This window comes from Ambystoma mexicanum, unplaced genomic scaffold (assembly GCF_040938575.1).
Source record: "Ambystoma mexicanum isolate Mex_15411 unplaced genomic scaffold, UKY_AmexF1_1 Mex_scaf66, whole genome shotgun sequence".
Classification (NCBI taxonomy): domain Eukaryota; kingdom Metazoa; phylum Chordata; class Amphibia; order Caudata; family Ambystomatidae; genus Ambystoma; species Ambystoma mexicanum.
In genome coordinates, this window is record NW_027182484.1 from 186 (window position 1) to 24790 (window position 24605).

Sequence of the window (24605 nt, forward strand, 5' to 3'; positions counted from 1 at the left end):
AGCTCTTATGAATGTTATAAAACTGTGGTGGAAACCAATAATATGCCCTTAATGAAATGTATTAATTTGTACAGCTGACCAGAAGTGCACTGATGCCATTAGTTCTACAAGTTCCATAGAGTCACCCACTCTATCACCTTTTTAAAAAAGGGCAGTTTTCAACATTCAAGGGTTTATGTCAGTGGTAGAGCGTAGGAGTGTAGTTCAAGAAGTCCCTGTTTCATAACCATATACACTCTTCAATAGATCCTGTTAAATGTTTTTCAACCCGATGCACTGTAAGAAACAATAAGATATATAATCATTTCATATATAAAACAATGAACAATTGGGTTTAACTATGCTCTTAGCACAAAATCAACAAACTGCAGTAGAGAAGCAGTTACATTTTTCAGAATTTGTGCGTTTGACAAAAGATTTTTTTTCCATGTTCCAAGATCTACATGTGATACGAAATGTATGAATTCTTGCAATGGAAACCTTACAGTATTTTACCAAGGCAGATAAAGGACATCCTTCGCACCCCATATACTTATAAGGAGGGTTTGGTGGCTGAAAATGCATTGCTTTGATGGTGATTGCATGTTGCTTGCACTTTGTACATATTACTGAATTAATAAAGGGGAACTTTTCAGAACAGGGGGTATAGCTCAGTGGTAGAGCATTTGACTGCAGATCAAGAGGTCCCTAGTTCAAATCTGGGTGCCCCCTTGTTCAACTGTTTTACCTGTAGAAATATTTTTTTAATTAAATAAATTGAAGAAAACATTTACAATCTTAGCATTTTATGTAATGAGCAACACATTTCTACATTTGAAATACTCCTGATCATCACCTGAAACATAGGGTAAACACCATTAAACTGTTTAGGATTTCTTCATATGATACAAGCTGTGTTTTACATTCACCCATGTTCTACTGGTGATATGATTAGTTTGAAATAGTCCATTGGAAGCTCATATGATTGTGATAAAACTGTGGTGGAAACCAATAATATGCCCTTAATGAAATGTATTAATTTGTACAGCTGACCAGAAGTGCACTGATGTCATTAGTTCTACAAGTTCCATACAGTCACCCACTCTATCACCTTTTTAAAAAAGGGCAGTTTTCAGCATTCAAGGGTTTATGTCAGTGGTAGAGTGTAGGAGGGCTTTTCAAGAAGTTCCTGTTTCATAACCATATACCCTCTTCAATAGATCCTGTTAAAATGTATTTTTTAACCGAATGCACTGTAAGAAACAATAAGATATATCATCATTTCATATACAAAAGAATGAACAATTGGGTTTAACTATGCTCTTAGCACAAAATCAACAAACTGCAGTAGAGAAGCAGTTACATTTTGCAGAATTTGTGCATTTGACAAAAGATTTTTTTTCCATGTTCCAAGATCTACATGTGATACGAAATGTATGAATTCTTGCAATGGAAACCTCACAGTATTTTACCAAGGCAGATAAAGGACATCTTTTGTACCCCTTATACTTATAAGGAGGGTTTGGTGGCTGTAAATGCATTGCTTTGATGGTGATTGCATGTTGCTTCCACTTTGTACATATTACTGAATAAATAAAGGTGAACATTTCAGAAATGGTGGTATAGCTCAGGGGTAGAGCATTTCACTGCAGATCAAAAGGTCCCTAATTCAAATCTGGGTGCACCCTTGTCCAACTGTTTTACCTGTAGAAATATGTTTTTAATTAAATAAATTGAAGTAAACATTTACAATCTTAGCATTTTATGTAATGATCAACACATTTCTACATTTGAAATACTCCTGATCATCACCTTGAACATAGGGTAAACACCATTACGCTGTTTAGGATTTCTTCATATGATACAAGCTGTGTTTTACATTCACCCATGTTCTACTGGTGATATGATTAGTTTGAAATAGTCCATTGGAAGCTCATATGATTGTGATAAAACTGTGGTGGAAACCAATAATATGCCCTTAATGAAATGTATTAATTTGTACAGCTGACCAGAAGTGCACTGATGTCATTAGTTCTACAAGTTCCATACAGTCACCCACTCTATCACCTTTTTAAAAAAGGGCAGTTTTCAGCATTCAAGGGTTTATGTCAGTGGTAGAGTGTAGGAGGGCTTTTCAAGAAGTTCCTGTTTCATAACCATATACCCTCTTCAATAGATCCTGTTAAAATGTATTTTTTAACCGAATGCACTGTAAGAAACAATAAGATATATCATCATTTCATATACAAAAGAATGAACAATTGGGTTTAACTATGCTCTTAGCACAAAATCAACAAACTGCAGTAGAGAAGCAGTTACATTTTGCAGAATTTGTGCATTTGACAAAAGATTTTTTTTCCATGTTCCAAGATCTACATGTGATACGAAATGTATGAATTCTTGCAATGGAAACCTCACAGTATTTTACCAAGGCAGATAAAGGACATCTTTTGTACCCCTTATACTTATAAGGAGGGTTTGGTGGCTGTAAATGCATTGCTTTGATGGTGATTGCATGTTGCTTCCACTTTGTACATATTACTGAATAAATAAAGGTGAACATTTCAGAAATGGTGGTATAGCTCAGGGGTAGAGCATTTCACTGCAGATCAAAAGGTCCCTAATTCATATCTGGGTGCACCCTTGTCCAACTGTTTTACCTGTAGAAATATGTTTTTAATTAAATAAATTGAAGTAAACATTTACAATCTTAGCATTTTATGTAATGATCAACACATTTCTACATTTGAAATACTCCTGATCATCACCTTGAACATAGGGTAAACACCATTACGCTGTTTAGGATTTCTTCATATGATACAAGCTGTGTTTTACATTCACCCAAGTTCTACTGGTGATATGATCAGTTTGAAATAGTCCATTGGAAGCTCTTATGAATGTTATAAAACTGTGGTGGAAACCAATAATATGCCCTTGATGAAATGTATTAATTTGTACAGCTGACCAGAAGTGCACTGATGTCATTAGTTCTACAAGTTCCATAAAGTCACCCACTCTATCATCTTTTTTAAAAAGGGCAGTTTTCAACATTCAAGGGTTTATGTCAGTGGTAGAGCGTAGGAGTGTAGTTCAAGAAGTCCCTGTTTCATAACCATATACCCTCTTCAATAGATCCTGTTAAAATGTTTTTCAACCCAATGCACTGTAAGAAACAATAAGATATATCATAATTTCATATACAAAACAATGAACAATTGGGTTTAACTATGCTCTTAGCACAAAATCAACAAACTGCAGTAGAGAAGCAGTTACATTTTGCAGAATTTGTGCATTTGACAAAATATTTTTGTTCCATGTTCCAAGATCTACATGTGATACGAAATGTATGAATTCTTGCAATGGAAACCCCATTGTATTTTACCAAGGCAGATAAAGGACATCTTTTGTACCCCTTATACTTATAAGGAGGGTTTGGTGGCTGAAAATGCATTGCTTTGATGGTGATTGCATGTTGCTTCCACTTTGTACATATTACTGAATAAATAAAGGTGAACATTTCATAAATGGGGGTATAGCTCAGGGGTAGAGCATTTCACTGCAGATCAAAAGGTCCCTAATTCAAATCTGGGTGCCCCCTTGTCCAACTGTTTTACCTGTAGAAATATGTTTTTAATTAAATAAATTGAAGTAAACATTTACAATCTTAGCATTTTATGTAATGAGCAACACATTTCTACATTTGAAATACTCCTGATCATCTCCTGAAACATTAGGTAAACACCATGAAACTGTTTAGGATTTCTTCGTATGATACAAGCTGTGTTTTACATTCACCCAAGTTCTACTGGTGATATGATTAGTTTGAAATAGTCCATTGGAAGCTCATATGATTGTGATAAAACTGTGGTGGAAACCAATAATATGCCCTTAATGAAATGTATTAATTTGTACAGCTGACCAGAAGTGCACTGATGTCATTAGTTCTACAAGTTCCATACAGTCACCCACTCTATCACCTTTTTTAAAAAAGGGCAGTTTTCAGCATTCAAGGGTTTATGTCAGTGGTAGAGTGTAGGAGGGCTTTTCAAGAAGTTCCTGTTTCATAACCATATACCCTCTTCAATAGATCCTGTTAAAATGTACTTTTTAACCGAATGCACTGTAAGAAACAATAAGATATATCATCATTTCATATACAAAAGAATGAACAATTGGGTTTAACTATGCTCTTAGCACAAAATCAACAAACTGCAGTAGAGAAGCAGTTACATTTTGCAGAATTTGTGCATTTGACAAAAGATTTTTTTTCCATGTTCCAAGATCTACATGTGATACGAAATGTATGAATTCTTGCAATGGAAACCTCACAGTATTTTACCAAGGCAGATAAAGGACATCTTTTGTACCCCTTATACTTATAAGGAGGGTTTGGTGGCTGTAAATGCATTGCTTTGATGGTGATTGCATGTTGCTTCCACTTTGTACATATTACTGAATAAATAAAGGTGAACATTTCAGAAATGGTGGTATAGCTCAGGGGTAGAGCATTTCACTGCAGATCAAAAGGTCCCTAATTCAAATCTGGGTGCACCCTTGTTCAACTGTTTTACCTGTAGAAATATGTTTTTAATTAAATAAATTGAAGTAAACATTTACAATCTTAGCATTTTATGTAATGATCAACACATTTCTACATTTGAAATACTCCTGATCATCACCTTGAACATAGGGTAAACACCATTACGCTGTTTAGGATTTCTTCATATGATACAAGCTGTGTTTTACATTCACCCAAGTTCTACTGGTGATATGATCAGTTTGAAATAGTCCATTGGAAGCTCTTATGAATGTTATAAAACTGTGGTGGAAACCAATAATATGCCCTTGATGAAATGTATTAATTTGTACAGCTGACCAGAAGTGCACTGATGTCATTAGTTCTACAAGTTCCATAAAGTCACCCACTCTATCATCTTTTTTAAAAAGGGCAGTTTTCAACATTCAAGGGTTTATGTCAGTGGTAGAGCGTAGGAGTGTAGTTCAAGAAGTCCCTGTTTCATAACCATATACCCTCTTCAATAGATCCTGTTAAAATGTTTTTCAACCCAATGCACTGTAAGAAACAATAAGATATATCATAATTTCATATACAAAACAATGAACAATTGGGTTTAACTATGCTCTTAGCACAAAATCAACAAACTGCAGTAGAGAAGCAGTTACATTTTGCAGAATTTGTGCATTTGACAAAAGATTTTTGTTCCATGTTCCAAGATCTACATGTGATACGAAATGTATGAATTCTTGCAATGGAAACCCCATTGTATTTTACCAAGGCAGATAAAGGACATCTTTTGTACCCCTTATACTTATAAGGAGGGTTTGGTGGCTGAAAATGCATTGCTTTGATGCTGATTGCATGTTGCGTCCACTTTGTACATATTACTGAATAAATAAAGGTGAACATTTCATAAATGGGGGTATAGCTCAGGGGTAGAGCATTTCACTGCAGATCAAAAGGTCCCTAATTCAAATCTGGGTGCCCCCTTGTCCAACTGTTTTACCTGTAGAAATATGTTTTTAATTAAATAAATTGAAGTAAACATTTACAATCTTAGCATTTTATGTAATGAGCAACACATTTCTACATTTGAAATACTCCTGATCATCTCCTGAAACATTAGGTAAACACCATGAAACTGTTTAGGATTTCTTCGTATGATACAAGCTGTGTTTTACATTCACCCAAGTTCTACTGGTGATATTATCAGTTTGAAATAGTCCATTGGAAGCTCATATGAATGTTATAAAACTGTGGTGGAAACCGATAATATGCCCTTAATGAAATGTATTAATTTGTACAGCTGACCAGAAGTGCACTGATGTCATTAGTTCTACAAGTTCCATACAGTCACCCACTCTATCACCTTTTTAAAAAAGGGCAGTTTTCCGCATTCAGGGGTTTAACTCATTGGTAGAGCGTAGGAATCCAGTTCAAGAAGTCCCCGTTTCATAACCATATACCCTCTTCAATAGATCCTATTAAAATGTTTTTCAACCCAATGCACTGTAAGAAACAATAGAAGCAATAAGATATATCATCATTTCATATACAAAAGAATGAACAATTGGGTTTAACTATGCTCTTAGCACAAAATCAACAAACTGCAGTAGAGAAGCAGTTGCATTTTGCAGAATTTGTGCATTTGACAAAAGATTTTTTTTTCATGTTCCAAGATCTACATGTGATACGAAATGTATGAATTCTTGCACTGGAAACCTCACTGTATTTTACCAAGGCACATAAAGGACATCCTTCGCACCCCATATACTTATAAGGAGGGTTTGGTGGCTGAAAATGCTTTGCTTTGAAGGCGATTGCATGTTGCTTCCACTTTGTACATATTACTGAATCAATAAAGGTGAACATTTCAGAAATGGGGGTATAGCTCCGGAGTAGAGCATTTCACTGCAGATCAAAAGGTCACTAGTTCAAATCTGGGTGCCCCCTTGTCCAACTGTTTTACCTGTAGAAATATGTTTTAATTAAATAAATTGAAGTAAACATTTACAATCTTAGCATTTTATGTAATGAGCAACACATTTCTACATTTGAAACACTCCTGATCATCACCTGAAACATAGGGTAAACACCATTAAGCTGTTTAGGATTTCTTCATATGATACAAGCTGTGTTTTACATTCACCCAAGTTCTACTGGTGATATGATCAGTTTGAAATAGTTCATTGGAAGCTCTTATGAATGTTATAAAACTGTGATGGAAACCAATAATATGCCCTTAATGAAATGTATTAATTTGTACAGCTGACCAGAAGTGCACTGATGCCATTAGTTCTACAAGTTCCATAGAGTCACCCACTCTATCACCTTTTTAAAAAAGGGCAGTTTTCAACATTCAAGGGTTTATGTCAGTGGTAGAGCGTAGGAGTGTAGTTCAAGAAGTCCCTGTTTCATAACCATATACACTCTTCAATAGATCCTGTTAAATGTTTTTCAACCCGATGCACTGTAAGAAACAATAAGATATATAATCATTTCATATACAAAACAATGAACAATTGGGTTTAACTATGCTCTTAGCACAAAATCAACAAACTGCAGTAGAGAAGCAGTTACATTTTTCAGAATTTGTGCGTTTGACAAAAGATTTTTTTTCCATGTTCCAAGATCTACATGTGATACGAAATGTATGAATTCTTGCAATGGAAACCTTACAGTATTTTACCAAGGCAGATAAAGGACATCCTTCGCACCCCATATACTTATAAGGAGGGTTTGGTGGCTGAAAATGCATTGCTTTGATGGTGATTGCATGTTGCTTGCACTTTGTACATATTACTGAATTAATAAAGGGGAACTTTTCAGAACAGGGGGTATAGCTCAGTGGTAGAGCATTTGACTGCAGATCAAGAGGTCCCTAGTTCAAATCTGGGTGCCCCCTTGTTCAACTGTTTCACCTGTAGAAATATTTTTTTAATTGAAGAAAACATTTACAATCTTAGCATTTTATGTAATGAGCAACACATTTCTACATTTGAAATACTCCTGATCATCACCTGAAACATAGGGTAAACACCATTAAGCTGTTTAGGATTTCTTCATATGATACAAGCTGTGTTTTACATTCACCCAAGTTCTACTGGTGATATGATCAGTTTGAAATAGTCCATTGGAAGCTCTTATGAATGTTATAAAACTGTGGTGGAAACCAATAATATGCCCTTAATGAAATGTATTAATTTATACAGCTGACCAGAAGTGCTCTGATGTCATTAGTTCTACAAGTTCCATACAGTCACCCACTCTATCACCTTTTTAAAAAAGGGCAGTTTTCAGCATTCAAGGGTTTAACTCAGTGGTAGATCTAGGAATGCAGTTCAAGAAGTCCCTGTTTCATAACCATATACCCTCTTCAATAGATCCTGTTCAAATGTTTTTCAACCCAATGCACTGTAAGAAACAATAAGATATATCATCATTTCATATACAAAAGAATGAACAATTGGGTTTAACTATGCTCTTAGCACAAAATCAACAAACTGCAGTAGAGAAGCAGTTACATTTTGCAGAATATGTGCATTTGAAAAAAGATTTTTTTTCCATGTTCCAAGATCTACATGTGATACGAAATGTATGAATTCTTGCAATGGAAACCTCACTGTATTTTACCAAGGCAGATAAAGGATATCCTTTGCACCCCATATACTTATAAGGAGGGTTTGGTGGCTGAAAATGCATTGCTTTGATGGTGATTGCATGTTGCTTCCACTTTGTACATATTACTGAATAAATAAAGGTGAACATTTCAGAAATGGGGGTATAGCTCAGGGGTAGAGCATTTCATTGCCGATCAAAAGGTCCCTAGTTCAAATGTGGGTGCCCCATTGTCTAACTATTTTACCTGTAGAAATATGTTTTTAATTAAATAAATTGAAGTAAACATTTACAATCTTAGCATTTTATGTAATGAGCAACACATTTCAACATTTGAAATACTCCTGATCATCACCTGAAACATAAGGTAAACACCATTAAGCTGTTTAGGATTTCTTCATATGATACAAGCTGTGTTTTACATTCACCCAAGTTCTACTGGTGATATGATCAGTTTGAAATAGTCCATTGGAAGCTCTTATGAATGTTATAAAACTGTGGTGGAAACCAATAATATGCCCTTAATGAAATGTATTAATTTATACAGCTGACCAGAAGTGCTCTGATGTCATTAGTTCTACAAGTTCCATACAGTCACCCACTCTATCACCTTTTTAAAAAAGGGCAGTTTTCAGCATTCAAGGGTTTAACTCAGTGGTAGAGCGTAGGAATGCAGTTCAAGAAGTCCCTGTTTCATAACCATATACCCTCTTCAATAGATCCTGTTAAAATGTTTTTCAACCCAATGCACTGTAAGAAACAATAAGATATATCATCATTTCATATACAAAAGAATGAACAATTGGGTTTAACTATGCTCTTAGCACAAAATCAACAAACTGCAGTAGAGAAGCAGTTACATTTTGCAGAATTTGTGCATTTGACAAAAGATTTTTTTCCATGTTCCAAGATCTACATGTGATACGAAATGTATGAATTCTTGCAATGGAAACCTCACTGTATTTTACCAAGGCAGATAAAGGACATCCTTCGCACCCCATATACTTATAAGGAGGGTTTGGTGGCTGAAAATGCTTTGCTTTGATGGTGATTGCATGTTGCTTCCACTTTGTACATATTACTGAATAAATAAAGGTGAACATTTCAGAAATGGGGGTATAGCTCAGAGGTAGAGCATTTCACTGCAGATCAAAAGGTCCCTAGTTCAAATCTGGGTGCCCCCTTGTCCAACTGTTTTACCTGTAGAAATGTGTTTTTAATTAAATAAATTGAAGTAAACATTTACAATCTTAGCATTTTATGTAATGAGCAACACATTTCTACATTTGAAATACTCCTGATCATCACCTGAAACATAGGGTAAACACCATTAAGCTGTTTAGGATTTCTTCATATGATACAAGCTGTGTTTTACATTCACCCAAGTTCTACTGGTGATATGATCAGTTTGAAATAGTCCATTGGAAGCTCTTATGAATGTTATAAAACTGTGGTGGAAACCAATAATATGCCCTTAATGAAATCTATTAATTTGTACAGCTGACCAGAAGTGCACTGATGTCATTAGTTCTACAAGTTCCATAGAGTCACCCACTCTATCACCTTTTTAAAAAAAGGCAGTATTCAACATTCAAGGGTTTATGTCAGTGGTAGAGCGTAGGAGTGTAGTTCAAGACGTCCCTGTTCCATAACCATATACCCTCTTCAATAGATCCTGTTAAATATTTTTCAACCCAATGCACTGTAAGAAACAATAAGATATATTATCATTTCATATACAAAACAATGAACAATTGGGTTTAACTATGCTCTTAGCACAAAATCAAAAAAATGCAGTAGAGAAACAGTTACTTTTTGCAGAATTTGTGCATTTGACAAAGTTTTTTTTCCATGTTCCAAGATCTACATGTGATACGAAATGTATGAATTCTTGCAATGAAAACCTCACTGTATTTTACCAAGGCAGATAAAGGACATCTTTTGTACCCCTTATACTTATAAGGAGGGTTTGGTGGCTGAAAATGCATTGATTTGATGGTGATTGCATGTTGCTTCCACTTTGTACATATTACTGAATAAATAAAGGTAAACATTTCAGAAATGGGGGTATAGCTCAGTGGTAGAGCATTTGACTGCAGATCAAGAGGTCCTTAGTTCTAATCCGGGGGCCCCCTTGTTCAACTGTTGTACCTGTAGAAATGTTTCTTTAATTAAATAAATTGAAGAAAACATTTACAATTTTAGCATTTTATGTAATGAGCAACACATTTCTACATTTGAAATACTCCTGATCATCTCCTGAAACATAGGGTAAACACCATTAAGCTGTTTAGGATTTCTTCATATGATACAAGCTGTGTTTTACATTCACCCAAGTTCTACTGGTGATATGATCAGTTTGAAATAGTCCATTGGAAAATCTTATGAATGTTATAAAATGGTGGTGGAAACCAATAATATGCCCTTAATGAAATGTATTAATTTGTACAGCTGACCAGAAGTGCACTGATGTCATTAGTTCTACAAGTTCCATACAGTCACCCACTCTATCACCTTTTTAAAAAAGGTCAGTTTTCAACATTCAAGGGTTTATGTCAGTGGTAGAGCGTAGGAGTGTAGTTCAAGAAGTCCCTGTTTCATAACCATATACCCTCTTCAATAGATCCTGTTAAAATGTTTTTCAACCCAATGCACTGGAAGAAACAATAGGATATATCATCATTTCATATACAAAACAATGAACAATTGGGTTTAACTATGCTCTTAGCACAAAATCAACAAAATGCAGTAGAGAAACAGTTACGTTTTGCAGAATTTGTGCATTTGACAAAAGTTTTTTTTCCATGTTCCAAGATCTACATGTGATACGAAATGTATGAATTCTTGCAATGGAAACCTCACTGTATTTTACCAAGGCAGATAAAGGACATCCTTCGCACCCCATATACTTATAAGGAGGGTTTGGTGGCTGAAAATGCATTGCTTTGATGGTGATTGCATGTTGCTTGCACTTTGTACATATTACTGAATTAATAAAGATGAACATTTAAGAACTGGGGGTATAGCTCAGTGGTAGAGCATTTGACTGCAGATCAAGAGGTCCCTAGTTCAAATCTGGGTGCCCCCTTGTCCAACTGTTTTACCTGTAGAAATATTTTTAATTAAATAAATTGAAGAAAACATTTACAATCTTAGCATTTTATGTAATGAGCAACACATTTCTACATTTCAAATACTCCTGATCACCTCCTGAAACATAGGGTAAACACCATGAAACTTTTTAGGATTTCTTCATATGATACAAGCTGTGTTTTACATTCACCCAAGTTCTACTGGTGATATTATCAGTTTGAAATAGTCCATTGGAAGCTCATATGAATGTTATAAAACTGTGGTGGAAACCAATAACATGCCCTTAATGAACTGTATTAATTTGTACAGCTGACCAGAAGTGCACTGATGTCATTAGTTCTACAAGTTCCATACAGTCACCCACTCTATCACCTTTTTAAACAAGGGCAGTTTTCAGCATTTAAGGGTTTAACTCAGTGGTAGAGCGTAGGAATGCAGTTCAAGAAGTCCCTGTTTCATAACCATATACCCTCTTCAATAGATCCTGTTAAAATGTTTGTCAACCCAATGCATGGTAAGAAACAATAAGATATATCATCATTTCATATACAAAAGAATGAACAATTGGGTTTAACTATGCTCTTAGCACAAAATCAACAAACTGCAGTAGAGAAGCAGTTACATTTTGCAGAATTTGTGCATTTGACAAAAGATTTTTTTTCCATGTTCCAAGATCTACATGTGATACGAAATGTATGAATTCTTGCAATGGAAACCTCACTGTATTTTACCAAGGCAGATAAAGAACATCCTTCGCACCCCATATACCTATAAGGAGGGTTTGGTGGCTGAAAATGCTTTGCTTTGATGGTGATTGCATGTTGCTTCCACTTTGTACATATTACTGAATAAATAAAAGTGAACATTTCAGAAATGGGGGTACAGCTCATGGGTAGAGCATTTCACTGCAGATCAAAAGGTTCCTAGTTCATATCTGGGTGCCCCCTTGTCCAACTGTTTTACCTCTAGAAATATGTTTTTAATTAAATAAATTGAAGTAAACATTTACAATCTTAGCATTTTATGTAATGAGCAACACATTTCTACATTTGAAATACTCCTGATCATCACCTGGAACATAGGGTAAACACCATTACGCTGTTTAGGATTTCTTCATATGATACAAGCTGTGTTTTACATTCACCCAAGTTCTACTGGTGATGTGATCAGTTTGAAATAGTCCATTGGAAGCTCTTATGAATGTTATAAAACTGTGGTGGAAACCAATAATATGCCCTTAATGAAATGTATTAATTTGTACAGCTGACCAGAAGTGCACTGATGTCATTAGTTGTACAAGTTCCATAGAGTCACCCACTCTATCATCTTTTTTAAAAAGGGCAGTTTTCAACATTCACAGGTTTATGTCAGTGGTAGAGCGTAGGAGTGTAGTTCAAGAAGTCCCAGTTTGATACCATATACCCTCTTCAATAGATCCTGTTAAAATGTTTTTCAACCCAATGCACTGTAAGAAACAATAGGATATATCATCATTTCATATACAAAACAATGAACATTGGGTTTAACTATGCTCTTAGCCCAAAATCAACAAACTGCAGTAGAGAAGCAGTTACGTTTTGCAGAATTTGTGCATTTGACAAAAGTTTTTTTCCATGTTCCAAGATCTACAAGTGATACGAAATGTATGAATTCTTGCAATGGAAACCTCACTGTATTTTACCAAGGCAGATAAAGGACATCTTTTGCACCTCATATACTTATAAGGAGGGTTTGGTGGCTGCAAATGCATTGCTTTGATGGTGATTGCATGTTGCTTGCACTTTGTACATATTACTGAATTAATAAAGGGGAACTTTTCAGAACTGGAGGTATAGCTTAGTGGTAGAGCATTTTACTCCAGATCTAGAGGTCCCTAGTTCAAATCTGGGTGACCCCTTGTTCAACTGTTTTACCTGTAGAAATATGTTTTTAATTAAATAAATTGAAGAAAACATTTACAATCTCAGCATTGTATGTAATGAGCAACACATTTCTACATTTGAAATACTCCTGATCATCTCTGGAAACATAGGGTAAACACCATGAAACTGTTTAGGATTTCTTCATATGATATAAGCTGTGTTTTACATTCACCCAAGTTCTACTGGTGATATTATCAGTTTGAAATAGTCCATTGGAAGCTCATATGAATGTTATAAAACTGTGGTGGAAACCAATAAAATGCCCTTAATGAAATGTATTAATTTATACAGCTGACCAGAAGTGCTCTGATGTCATTAGTTCTACAAGTTCCATACAGTCACCCACCCTATCACTTTTTTTAAAAAAGGGCAGTTTTCAGCATTCAAGGGTTTATGTCAGTGGTAGAGGGTAGGGGTGCAGTTCAATAAGTCCCTGTTTCATAACCATATACCCTCTTCAATAGATCCTGTTAAAATGTTTTTCAACCCAGTGCACTGTAAGAAACTATAAGATATATCATCATTTCTTATACAAAACAATGAACAATTGGGTTTAACTATGCTCTTAGCACAAAATCAACAAACTTCAGTACAGAAGCAGCTACGTTTTGCCGAATTTGTGCATTTGACAAAAGCTTTTTTTTTCCATGTTCCAAGATCTACATGTGACACGAAATGTATGAATTCTTGCACTGGAAACCTCACTGTATTTTACGAAGGCAGATAAAGGACATCTTTTGTACCCCTTATACTTATAAGGAGGGTTTGGTGGCTGAAAATGCATTGCTTTGATGGTGATTGCATGTTGCTTCCACTTTGTACATATTACTGAATAAATAAAGGTGAACATTTCAGAAATGGGGGTATAGCTCAGGGGTAGAGCATTTCACTGCAGATTAAAAGGTCTCTAGTTCAAATCTGGGTGCCCCCTTGTCCAACTGTTTTACCTGTAGAAATATGTTTTTAATTAAATAAATTGAAGTAAACATTTACAATCTTAGCATTTTATGTAATGAGCAACACATTTCTACATTTGAAATACTCCTGATCATCTCCTGAAACATGGGGTAAACACCATGAAACTGTTTAGGATATCTTCGTATGATACAAGCTGTGTTTTACATTCACCCAAGTTCTACTGGTGATATTATCAGTTTGAAATAGTCCATTGGAAGCTCATATGAATGTTATAAAACTGTGGTGGAAACCAATAATATGCCCTTAATGAAATGTATTAATTTGTACAGTTGACCAGAAGTGCACTGATGTCATTAGTTCTACAAGTTCCATACAGTCACCCACTCTATCACCTTTTTAAAAAAGGGCAGTTTTCAGCATTCAAGGGTTTAACTCAGTGGTAGAGCGTAGGAATGCAGTTCAAGAAGTCCCCGTTTAATAACCATATACCCTCTTCAATAGATCCTGTTAAAATGTTTTTCAACCCAATGCACTGTAAGAAACAATAAGATATATCATCATTTCATATACAAAAGAATGAACAATTGGGTTTAACTATGCTCTTAGCACAAAATCAACAAACTGCAGTAGAGAAGCAGTTGCATTTTGCAGAATTTGTGCATTTGACAAAAGATTTTTTTTCCATGTTCCAAGATCTACATGTGATACGAACTGTATGAATTCTTGCAATGGAAACCTCACTGTATTTTACCAAGGCACATAAAGGACATCCTTCGCACCCCATATACTTCTAAGGAGGGTTTGGTGGCTGAAGATGCTTTGCTTTGATGGTGATTGCATGTTGCTTCCACTTTGTACGTATTACTGAATAAATAAAGGTGAACATTTCAGAAATGGGGTATAGCTCCGGGGTAGAGCATTTCACTGCAGATCAAAAGGTCCCTAGTTCAAATCTTGGTGCCCCCTTGTCCAACTGTTTTACCGGTAGAAATATGTTTTTAATTAAATACATTGAAGTAAACATTTACAATCTTAGCATTTTATGTAATGAGCAACACATTTCTACATTTGAAATACACCTGATCATCACCTGAAACATAGGGTAAACACCATTAAGCTGTTTAGGATTTCTTCATATGATACAAGCTGTGTTTTACATTCACCCAAGTTCTACTGGTGATACGATCAGTTTGAAATAGTCCATTGGAAGCTCATATGAATGTTATAAAACTGTGGTGGTTACCAATAATATGCCCTTAATGAAATGTATTAATTTGTACAGCTGACCAGAATTGCACTGATGTCATTAGTTCTACAAGTTCCATACAGTCAACCACTCTATCACCTTTTTAAAAAAGGGCAGTTTTCAGCATTCAAGGGTTTAACTCAGTGGTAGAGCGTAGGAATGCAGTTCAAGAAGTCCCTGTTTCATAACCATCTACCCTCTTCAATAGATCCTGTTAAAATGTTTTTCAACCCAATGCACTGTAAGAAACAATAGGATATATCATCATTTCATATAAAAACAATGAACAATTGGGTTTAACTATGCTCTTAGCACAAAATCAACAAACTGCAGTAGAGAAGCAGTTACGTTTTGCAGAATTTGTGCATTTGACAAACGTTTTTTTTCCATGTTCCAAGATCTACATGTGATACGAAATGTATGAATTCTTGAAATGGAGACCTCACTGTATTTTACCAAGGCAGATAAAGGACATCCTTCGCACCCCTTATACTTATAAGGAGGGTTTGGTGGCTGAAAATGCATTGCTTTGATAGTGATTGCATGTTGCTTCCACTTTGTACATATTACTGAATAAATAAAGGTGATCATTATCAAATTGGGGGTGTAGCTCAGTGGTAGAGCATTTGACTGCAGATAAAGGGGTCGCTAATTCAAATCTGGGTGCCCCCTGGTCCAACTGTTGTACCTGTAGAAATATTGTTTTAAATAAATTGAAGAAAACATTTACAATCTTAGCATTTTATGTAATGAGCAACACATTTCTACATTTGAAATACTCCTGATCATCTCCTGAAACATAGGGTAAACACCATTAAGCTGTTTCAGATTTCTTCATATGATACAAGCTGTGTATTACATTCACCCAAGTTCTACTGGTGATATTATCAGTTTGAAATAGTCCACTGGAAGCTCATATGAATGTTATAAAACTGTGGTGGAAACCAATAATATGCCCTTAATGAAATGTATTAATTTGTACAGCTGACCAGAAGTGCACTGATGTCATTAGTTCTACAAGTTCCATACAGTCACGCACTCTATCACTTTTTTTTAAAAAAGGGCAGTTTTCAACATTAAAGGGTGTATGTCAGTGGTAGAGCGTAGGAGTGTAGTTCAAGAAGTCCCTGTTTCATAACCATATACCCTCTTCAATAGATCCTGTTAAAATGTTTGTTAACCCAATGCACTGTAAGAAACAATAGGATATATCATCATTTCATATATAAAACAATGAACAATTGGGTTTAACTATGATCTTAGCACAAAATCAACAAACTGCAGTAGAGAAGCAGTTACATTTTGCAGAATTTGTGCATTTGACAAAAGTTTTTTTTTCCATGTTCCAAGATCTACATGTGATACGAAATGTATGAATTCTTGCAATGGAAACCTCACTGTATTTTACCAAGGCAGATAAAGGACATCCTTCGCACCCCATATACTTATATGGAGGGTTTGGTGGCTGAAAATGCATTGCTTTAATGGTGATTGCATGTTGCTTGCACTTTGTACATATTACTGAATTAATAAAGGTGAACATTTTAGAACTGCAGGTATAGCTCAGTGGTAGAGCATTTGACTGCAGATGAAGAGGTCCCTAATTCAAATCTGGGTGCCCCCTTGTCCAACTGTTTTATCTGTAGAAATATTTGCTTAATTAAATAAATTGAAGAAAACATTTACAATCTTAGAATTTTATGTAATGAGCAACACATTTCTCCATTTGAAATACTCCTGATCATCTCCGGAAACATAGGGTAAACACCATTAAGCTGTTTCGGATTTCTTCATATGATACAAGCTGTGTATTTCATTCACCCAAGTTCTACTGGTGATATTATCAGTTTGAAATAGTCCATTGGAAGCGCATATGAATGCTATAAAACTGTGGAGGAAACCAATAATATGCCCTTAATGAAATGTATTAATTTGTACAGCTGACCAGAAGTGCACTGATGTCATTAGTTCTACAAGTTCCATACAGTCACCCACTCTATCACTTTTTTAAAAAAGGGCGGTTTTCAGCATTCAAGGGTTTATGTCAGTGGTAGAGGGTAGGAGTGCAGTTCAAGAAGTCCCTGTTTCATAACCATATGCCCTCTTCAATAGATCCTGTTAAAATGTTTTTCAACCCAATGCACTGTAAGAAACAATAAAATATATCATCATTTCTTATACAAAACAATGAACAATTGGGTTTAACTATGCTCTTAGCACAAAATCAACAAACTTCAGTACAGAACCAGTTACGTTTTGCAGATTTTGTGCATTTGACAAAAAGTTTTTTTTCCATGTTCCAAGATCTACATGTGACAAGAAATGTATGAATTCTTGCACTGGAAACCTCACTGTATTTTACCAAGGCAGATAAAGGACATCTTTTGTACCCCTTATACTTATAAGGAGGGTTTGGTGGCTGCAAATGCATTGCTTTGACGGTGATTGCATGTTGCTTCCACTTTGTACATATTACTGAATAAATACAGGTGAACATTTCAGAATTGGGGTTATAGCTCAGGGGTAGAGCATTTGACTGCAGATCAAGAGGTCCCTAGTTCAAATCTGGGTGCCCCCTTGTCCAACTGTTTTACCTGTAGAAATATGTTTTTAATTAAATAAATTGAAGTAAACATTTACAATCTTAGCATTTTATGTAATAAGCAACACATTTCTATATTTGAAATACTCCTGATCATCACGTGAAACATAGGGTAAACACCATTAAGCTGTTTAGGATTTCTTCATATGATACAAGCTGTGTTTTACATTCACCCAAGTTCTACTGGTGATATGATCAGTTTGAAATAGTCCATTGGAAGCTCATATGAATGTTATAAAACTGTGGTGGAAACCAATAACATGCCTTTAATGAAATTTATTAATTTTTACAGCTGACCAGAAGTGCACTGATGTCATTCGTTCTACAAGTTCCATAGAGTCATCCACTCTATCACCTTTTTTAAAAAGGGCAGTTTTCAACATTCAAGGGTTTATGTCAGTGGTAGAGCGTAGGAGTGTAGTTCAAGAAGTCCCTGTTTCATAACCATATACCCTCTTCAATAGATCCTGTTAAATGTTTTTCAACCCAATGCACTGTAAGAAACAATAAGATATATCATCATTTCATATACAAAACAATGAACAATTGGGTTTAACTATGCTCTTAGCACGAAATCAACAAACTGCAGTAGAGAAGCAGTTACATTTTTCAGAATTTGTGCATTTGACAAAAGATTTTCTTTCCATGATCCAAGATCTACATGTGATACGAAATGTATGAATTCTTGCAATGGAAACCTTACTGTATTTTACCAAGGCAGATAAAGGACATCCTTCGCACCCCATACACTTATAAGGAGGGTTTGGTGGCTGAAAATGCATTGCTTTGATGGTGATTGCATGTTGCTTGCACTTTGTACATATTACTGAATTATTAAAGGTGAACTTTTCAGAACTGGGGGTGTAGATCATTGGTAGAGCATTTGACTGCAGATCAAGAGGTCCCTAGTTCAAATCTGGGTGCCCCCTTGTTCAACTGTTTCACCTGTAGAAATATTTTTTTAATTGAAGAAAACATTTACAATCTTAGCATTTTATGTAATGAGCAACACATTTCTACATTTGAAATACTCCTGATCATCACCTGAAACATAGGGTAAACACCATTAAGCTGTTTAGGATTTCTTCATATGATACAAGCTGTGTTTTACATTCACCCAAGTTCTACTGGTGATATGATCAGTTTGAAATAGTCCATTGAAAGCTCTTATGAATGTTATAAAACTGTGGTGGAAACCAATAATATGCCCTTAATGAAATGTATTAATTTATACAGCTGACCAGAAGTGCTCTGATGTCATTAGTTCTACAAGTTCCATACAGTCACCCACTCTATCACCTTTTTAAAAAAGGGCAGTTTTCAGCATTCAAGGGTTTAACTCAGTGGTAGATCTAGGAATGCAGTTCAAGAAGTCCCTGTTTCATAACCATATACCCTCTTCAATAGATCCTGTTCAAATGTTTTTCAACCCAATGCACTGTAAGAAACAATAAGATATATCATCATTTCATATACAAAAGAATGAACAATTGGGTTTAACTATGCTCTTAGCACAAAATCAACAAACTGCAGTAGAGAAGCAGTTACATTTTGCAGAATATGTGCATTTGACAAAAGATTTTTTTTCCATGTTCCAAGATCTACATTTTCCATGAAATGTATGAATTCTTGCAATGGAAACCTCACTGTATTTTACCAAGGCAGATAAAGGATATCCTTTGCACCCCATATACTTATAAGGAGGGTTTGGTGGCTGAAAATGCATTGCTTTGATGGTGATTGCATGTTGCTTCCACTTTGTACATATTACTGAATAAATAAAGGTGAACATTTCAGAAATGGGGGTATAGCTCAGGGGTAGAGCATTTCATTGCCGATCAAAAGGTCCCTAGTTCAAATGTGGGTGCCCCATTGTCTAACTATTTTACCTGTAGAAATATGTTTTTAATTAAATAAATTGAAGTAAACATTTACAATCTTAGCATTTTATGTAATGAGCAACACATTTCAACATTTGAAATACTCCTGATCATCACCTGAAACATAAGGTAAACACCATTAAGCTGTTTAGGATTTCTTCATATGATACAAGCTGTGTTTTACATTCACCCAAGTTCTACTGGTGATATGATCAGTTTGAAATAGTCCATTGGAAGCTCTTATGAATGTTATAAAACTGTGGTGGAAACCAATAATATGCCCTTAATGAAATGTATTAATTTATACAGCTGACCAGAAGTGCTCTGATGTCATTAGTTCTACAAGTTCCATACAGTCACCCACTCTATCACCTTTTTAAAAAAGGGCAGTTTTCAGCATTCAAGGGTTTAACTCAGTGGTAGATCTAGGAATGCAGTTCAAGAAGTCCCTGTTTCATAACCATATACCCTCTTCAATAGATCCTGTTCAAATGTTTTTCAACCCAATGCACTGTAAGAAACAATAAGATATATCATCATTTCATATACAAAAGAATGAACAATTGGGTTTAACTATGCTCTTAGCACAAAATCAACAAACTGCAGTAGAGAAGCAGTTACATTTTGCAGAATATGTGCATTTGACAAAAGATTTTTTTTCCATGTTCCAAGATCTACATGTTCTACGAAATGTATGAATTCTTGCAATGGAAACCTCACTGTATTTTACCAAGGCAGATAAAGGATATCCTTTGCACCCCATATACTTATAAGGAGGGTTTGGTGGCTGAAAATGCATTGCTTTGATGGTGATTGCATGTTGCTTCCACTTTGTACATATTACTGAATAAATAAAGGTGAACATTTCAGAAATGGGGGTATAGCTCAGGGGTAGAGCATTTCATTGCCGATCAAAAGGTCCCTAGTTCAAATGTGGGTGCCCCATTGTCTAACTATTTTACCTGTAGAAATATGTTTTTAATTAAATAAATTGAAGTAAACATTTACAATCTTAGCATTTTATGTAATGAGCAACACATTTCAACATTTGAAATACTCCTGATCATCACCTGAAACATAAGGTAAACACCATTAAGCTGTTTAGGATTTCTTCATATGATACAAGCTGTGTTTTACATTCACCCAAGTTCTACTGGTGATATGATCAGTTTGAAATAGTCCATTGGAAGCTCTTATGAATGTTATAAAACTGTGGTGGAAACCAATAATATGCCCTTAATGAAATGTATTAATTTATACAGCTGACCAGAAGTGCTCTGATGTCATTAGTTCTACAAGTTCCATACAGTCACCCACTCTATCACCTTTTTAAAAAAGGGCAGTTTTCAGCATTCAAGGGTTTAACTCAGTGGTAGAGCGTAGGAATGCAGTTCAAGAAGTCCCTGTTTCATAACCATATACCCTCTTCAATAGATCCTGTTAAAATGTTTTTCAACCCAATGCACTGTAAGAAACAATAAGATATATCATCATTTCATATACAAAAGAATGAACAATTGGGTTTAACTATGCTCTTAGCACAAAATCAACAAACTGCAGTAGAGAAGCAGTTACATTTTGCAGAATTTGTGCATTTGACAAAATATTTTTTTCCATGTTCCAAGATCTACATGTGATACGAAATGTATGAATTCTTGCAATGGAAACCTCACTGTATTTTACCAAGGCAGATAAAGGACATCCTTCGCACCCCATATACTTATAAGGAGGGTTTGGTGGCTGAAAATGCTTTGCTTTGATGGTGATTGCATGTTGCTTCCACTTTGTACATATTACTGAATAAATAAAGGTGAACATTTCAGAAATGGGGGTATAGCTCAGAGGTAGAGCATTTCACTGCAGATCAAAATGTCCCTAGTTCAAATCTGGGTGCCCCCTTGTCCAACTGTTTTACCTGTAGAAATGTGTTTTTAATTAAATAAATTGAAGTAAACATTTACAATCTTAGCATTTTATGTAATGAGCAGCACATTTCTACATTTGAAATACTCCTGATCATCACCTGAAACATAGGGTAAACACCATTAAGCTGTTTAGGATTTCTTCATATGATACAAGCTGTGTTTTACATTCACCCAAGTTCTACTGGTGATATGATCAGTTTGAAATAGTCCATTGGAAGCTCTTATGAATGTTATAAAACTGTGGTGGAAACCAATAATATGCCCTTAATGAAATCTATTAATTTGTACAGCTGACCAGAAGTGCACTGATGTCATTAGTTCTACAAGTTCCATAGAGTCACCCACTCTATCACCTTTTTAAAAAAAGGCAGTATTCAACATTCAAGGGTTTATGTCAGTGGTAGAGCGTAGGAGTGTAGTTCAAGACGTCCCTGTTCCATAACCATATACCCTCTTCAATAGATCCTGTTAAATATTTTTCAACCCAATGCACTGTAAGAAACAATAAGATATATTATCATTTCATATACAAAACAATGAACAATTGGGTTTAACTATGCTCTTAGCACAAAATCAAAAAAATGCAGTAGAGAAACAGTTACTTTTTGCAGAATTTGTGCATTTGACAAAGTTTTTTTTCCATGTTCCAAGATCTACATGTGATACGAAATGTATGAATTCTTGCAATGAAAACCTCACTGTATTTTACCAAGGCAGATAAAGGACATCTTTTGTACCCCTTATACTTATAAGGAGGGTTTGGTGGCTGAAAATGCATTGATTTGATGGTGATTGCATGTTGCTTCCACTTTGTACATATTACTGAATAAATAAAGGTAAACATTTCAGAAATGGGGGTATAGCTCAGTGGTAGAGCATTTGACTGCAGATCAAGAGGTCCTTAGTTCTAATCCGGGGGCCCCCTTGTTCAACTGTTGTACCTGTAGAAATGTTTCATTAAATAAATTGAAGAAAACATTTACAATTTTAGCATTTTATGTAATGAGCAACACATTTCTACATTTGAAATACACCTGATCATCTCCTGAAACATAGGGTAAACACCATTAAGCTGTTTAGGATTTCTTCATATGATACAAGCTGTGTTTTACATTCACCCAAGTTCTACTGGTGATATGATCAGTTTGAAATAGTCCATTGGAAAATCTTATGAATGTTATAAAATGGTGGTGGAAACCAATAATATGCCCTTAATGAAATGTATTAATTTGTACAGCTGACCAGAAGTGCACTGATGTCATTAGTTCTACAAGTTCCATACAGTCACCCACTCTATCACCTTTTTAAAAAAGGTCAGTTTTCAACATTCAAGGGTTTATGTCAGTGGTAGAGCGTAGGAGTGTAGTTCAAGAAGTCCCTGTTTCATAACCATATACCCTCTTCAATAGATCCTGTTAAAATGTTTTTCAACCCAATGCACTGGAAGAAACAATAGGATATATCATCATTTCATATACAAAACAATGAACAATTGGGTTTAACTATGCTCTTAGCACAAAATCAACAAAATGCAGTAGAGAAACAGTTACGTTTTGCAGAATTTGTGCATTTGACAAAAGTTTTTTTTCCATGTTCCAAGATCTACATGTGATACGAAATGTATGAATTCTTGCAATGGAAACCTCACTGTATTTTACCAAGGCAGATAAAGGACATCCTTCGCACCCCATATACTTATAAGGAGGGTTTGGTGGCTGAAAATGCATTGCTTTGATGGTGATTGCATGTTGCTTGCACTTTGTACATATTACTGAATTAATAAAGATGAACATTTAAGAACTGGGGGTATAGCTCAGTGGTAGAGCATTTGACTGCAGATCAAGAGGTCCCTAGTTCAAATCTGGGTGCCCCCTTGTCCAACTGTTTTACCTGTAGAAATATTTTTAATTAAATAAATTGAAGAAAACATTTACAATCTTAGCATTTTATGTAATGAGCAACACATTTCTACATTTCAAATACTCCTGATCACCTCCTGAAACATAGGGTAAACACCATGAAACTTTTTAGGATTTCTTCATATGATACAAGCTGTGTTTTACATTCACCCAAGTTCTACTGGTGATATTATCAGTTTGAAATAGTCCATTGGAAGCTCATATGAATGTTATAAAACTGTGGTGGAAACCAATAACATGCCCTTAATGAACTGTATTAATTTGTACAGCTGACCAGACGTGCACTGATGTCATTAGTTCTACAAGTTCCATACAGTCACCCACTCTATCACCTTTTTAAACAAGGGCAGTTTTCAGCATTTAAGGGTTTAACTCAGTGGTAGAGCGTAGGAATGCAGTTCAAGAAGTCCCTGTTTCATAACCATATACCCTCTTCAATAGATCCTGTTAAAATGTTTGTCAACCCAATGCATGGTAAGAAACAATAAGATATATCATCATTTCATATACAAAAGAATGAACAATTGGGTTTAACTATGCTCTTAGCACAAAATCAACAAACTGCAGTAGAGAAGCAGTTACATTTTGCAGAATTTGTGCATTTGACAAAAGATTTTTTTTCCATGTTCCAAGATCTCCATGTGATACGAAATGTATGAATTCTTGCAATGGAAACCTCACTGTATTTTACCAAGGCAGATAAAGAACATCCTTCGCACCCCATATACCTATAAGGAGGGTTTGGTGGCTGAAAATGCTTTGCTTTGATGGTGATTGCATGTTGCTTCCACTTTGTACATATTACTGAATAAATAAAAGTGAACATTTCAGAAATGGGGGTACAGCTCATGGGTAGAGCATTTCACTGCAGATCAAAAGGTTCCTAGTTCATATCTGGGTGCCCCCTTGTCCAACTGTTTTACCTCTAGAAATATGTTTTTAATTAAATAAATTGAAGTAAACATTTACAATCTTAGCATTTTA

General features: G+C 35.2%; 4 non-coding genes across 4 annotated transcripts; all 4 read left to right on the forward strand.

Annotated features, from left to right (window-relative positions):
* Positions 1-639: 639 nt before the first annotated feature.
* Positions 640-711, forward strand: TRNAC-GCA (transfer RNA cysteine (anticodon GCA)). Its single transcript has one exon. It is a non-coding gene; the product is annotated as a tRNA-Cys (tRNA).
* Positions 712-7331: 6620 nt separating this feature from the next.
* TRNAC-GCA (transfer RNA cysteine (anticodon GCA)) lies at positions 7332-7403 on the forward strand. The gene has a single exon. It is a non-coding gene; the product is annotated as a tRNA-Cys (tRNA).
* A 3729-nt stretch (positions 7404-11132) lies between these two features.
* TRNAC-GCA (transfer RNA cysteine (anticodon GCA)) lies at positions 11133-11204 on the forward strand. The gene has a single exon. It is a non-coding gene; the product is annotated as a tRNA-Cys (tRNA).
* Positions 11205-23504: 12300 nt separating this feature from the next.
* TRNAC-GCA (transfer RNA cysteine (anticodon GCA)) lies at positions 23505-23576 on the forward strand. The gene has a single exon. It is a non-coding gene; the product is annotated as a tRNA-Cys (tRNA).
* The last annotated feature ends 1029 nt before the right edge of the window (positions 23577-24605 follow it).